Below are 3304 nucleotides of genomic sequence, written 5' to 3' on the forward strand. Positions count from 1 at the left end.
AAATTTTAGCTGACTATCAGCTTCAGTGTTTTCAGCTATTCAGCATCTTCAGCGGCCAAATTCAGCTCACAGCATTCACACTAGCATTATTCCAGGTAATGCTATCTAGTTCATAATTATGTCAAAAGTTATGGTTTTAAAAATCTAGTTTGAGTGTTCAATAAATGTTTTCCTGTTCGACCTGCGACCTAGGGTGTGTTTTGGATTTTGGCCCCCTGTGCGATTGAGTTTGACACCCCTGGCCTAATCCAATAGCAGAAACGGTTGCAGGTGTGTTTATGCACAGAGCATGAATAACCGTGCAACACTTCGCTTCATTATGGAGGATGGAAAACACGGCCTTGCGCTTTACAGAGATTAATACGAGCTTTTGGCACGCGACTTGTTTGTATTAGACGGATGAGAGCGCCGCATTTTATCAGACATCTGCTCAACCTGACAACCTTCAGACAGCCTGGTTACAGCACCAGGCAAAGCCCTGAACTGTTGCTAACACTGCACAGCAACTTAGGTGTGCTCTCATCCAAAAACAACACATAAAACCACATCAATCTTCTGAAGTTTAACTGTCCCCCACAGGCTCCCAACCGGGTTGCATGAAGGGGTTGTGGGAGTTAACAGCTAATTGTTTTACATGTGCTCTGACGATATTGAAGAGCTGAGCTCACGAATCAGGCATGTGACTTATGCATCGTCGTCTGTCCGTCCGTCTGTCTGTCACGGGCGGGCGGTGATTTATGGCCGGACAGCGGCCTGCAGAGGTGTTTCGACGGGATGCGGCGCCCGACATCTGGAAAGCGGATCTGTGCTTGGGTCACTGTCGATGGTGACGGCCGGTGGGACGCCGTGTCTTTCTCTGAGAAACAGACACGTGTGAAACTCATATTTTAAGTAGCTCGGTATTAATGGCCCCACTTAAAGCGCCAGGTGAGCTAACAAGAACCTCAAATGAGCCTCTTCCATGTGTCCCTAATTTCTCCCAGATGGACGAGAAACTTCCAGTTCTGCTGGCGTCCTTGGGAGGAAACGAGAGCTTGATCTGAAAAATGAAAAGGCCTCAATGGGACGGAGCATCGATTCCAAACACAAGTCCTTGCAGTCAAGGATAATTGGGTAAAGGAGGAGAGCATCAGCGGGGAGCGTCTGAACAAGGTACCTCTGCTCATCTCTGCCTGGTAATAAGAGCACATGGCGGGAGGTGTGCTGCAACACAATCCCATCACTATTCATCCTCACCCCCTTGATGCAACAATGACTAACATGCAGTCTGCTTTTCATTTAGGGGAATTACCTTTGGGAGGCCGGCAGACGTCTCCTGAGCCGCTCCGTGTGTGTTCCTCCCATCCCTGCAGAGCTGTCTCATTAACACAGGCTGGGTTTATCATCTCTGTCCTGCAGAAGCCGGCTGAATGGAAGCTGGAAATGCAGACCCCCAGCGCATCGCCAGCGCACATGCAGACTCCGGAACAGGATGACCGTGAAGCTGAGGCCATTTTATAGGCCAAGAAGTGAAACGAAGATTTGCTGACGACACGTGGAGTTCGACTAATGAGGTTTTTGACTTCCCTGTGAAGCGTGACATGCTGGTGCCACAGCTTTACTCCAGTAAAGCCTGTTTTACAGCCACTAAAAAGACCTAATTCTACCAGCAGCTAATCGCAGGTTAGAAGTCCTCTCATCAGGACGTTTCATTAAAGCATCATTGATTTCTCCAGGAGTTTCCATGATGCAGGTTCAGAGGGGAGGGGGTCAGACCTACGGCCAAGAAAGGTCGGGCCAACCAGCTGTCACCTCCCCGACCACGGCTGAGACCATCCATCTGGCTGGGAGAGGCCCACCGAAGCAGCCGGGGCCGGAATGTGCACACGCAAGCGTTTGTGTTTAATGCGACATAAGAATAAACATTTTTGGGCGTGCTTTACACACACAGTCGCATGCGTGAACCTGTTCGATGCCACATACTTCCGTGAGGCGCTGTCTGCATTATCATTGCTCTGCAGACAGATCAGTGAAGCGGCAGTGACGGGCCGCTCAACAGACGCAAATAAACAACTAGAGAAGCTGCATTACCTGCTAGTGTTAATGCTTTTGCTGAAAGTAGTCGCTGAAGATGCTGAAGTTTTATGCTGAAAAAGGTGACGCAATTTACTTTATTTGTTGAAACTGGAAATTTCAGTAAAGAACTATGAAAGAGCGCTGAAGTTGGCCTAAGTTTCTGAAAAATTGGCAGTAAAATGGCTGAAAAATCCTCACTACATGCCAATTTTGCAAAAACGTTTAGTGTGTTGCTTAAATATGAGCTAAACTCCAATTTAGCCCAAAAAACTCAGTAGATGAAAATTTAGCCAAAAAAGCTAGCTCTCTGCTAAAATACTAGTTAAACGCTAAAATTCCTCAGTAAACTAAATTAGTCAAAAATGAGTCTGGAACTATAATAGAAAGCTAAAATATAAATTAGCCCATAAAAACCTCTAAATTAGCCCAAACAACCTCAGTAGATGACAATTTAGCCAAAAAACCTAGCTCGCTGCTAAAATACTAGCTAAACGCGAAAATAGCCTAAAATTCCTTAGTAAATTAAATTAGTCAAAAACGAGGCTGTAACTGTAATAGAAAAAATATGAATTAGCCTATGAAAACCTCAGTAGATGACATATTAGTCAAACACATTAGCATGTAGCTAAAATGTTAGCTAAACATCAATTTAGCATAAAAAACCTCAGTAGATAATAAATTAGACAAAAAAGCTAGCACATTTCTCAAATATCCTACTAGCTAAACTCCAAAAAAGCCTAAAATTCCTCAGCAAAAACATAAGCCCGTTGCTAAAATAGATGCTAAACTCTAAATTAGCGCATAAAATTAGCCAAAGTGTTAGCATGTTGCTAAAATATTAGCTAATTTTTTTTTTTTGAAAATGACTATAAAAGATGAAAACACAGCCCATGATATATTTAAAGGCTTGTTGCTAATCTACTGAAAATTTTAAAATTTTAATACTTTCTCATTAATTTCCTATGGGGCAAATTCTGCTCAATATTTCAAAATAAAGGAAGTTTATGAAAGCCAAAAATTCAAGCAGAAATGTCCTGAACAAGCTGAACGTTTTATACCAAGATTGGTAAAATCTCTGAAAGTGTGATTGAGTTTTTACGTGCCAAAAAGAGCAGGAGAATCACCACAATTATAACATTTGTCTCGTTTTCATCACAGAGCTCAACCTGCAGGAAATCTTTACATGCATCTATGAAAGAACGACAGGCTTCCCCTGATCTGAATCTGCCCTAGATCCACCTACTGCTGG

At 43.4% G+C, this 3304-nt stretch overlaps 1 long non-coding RNA gene across 1 annotated transcript; it reads left to right on the forward strand.

The window, feature by feature from the left end:
* Positions 1–177: 177 nt before the first annotated feature.
* On the forward strand, positions 178–2011 carry LOC112155554. The gene is made up of 3 exons (XR_002920808.2): positions 178–1152; positions 1283–1662; positions 1733–2011. It is a non-coding gene; the product is annotated as an uncharacterized LOC112155554 (long non-coding RNA).
* The last annotated feature ends 1293 nt before the right edge of the window (positions 2012–3304 follow it).

This window comes from Oryzias melastigma, linkage group LG21, assembly GCF_002922805.2.
Source record: "Oryzias melastigma strain HK-1 linkage group LG21, ASM292280v2, whole genome shotgun sequence".
Taxonomy (NCBI): Eukaryota; Metazoa; Chordata; class Actinopteri; order Beloniformes; family Adrianichthyidae; genus Oryzias; species Oryzias melastigma.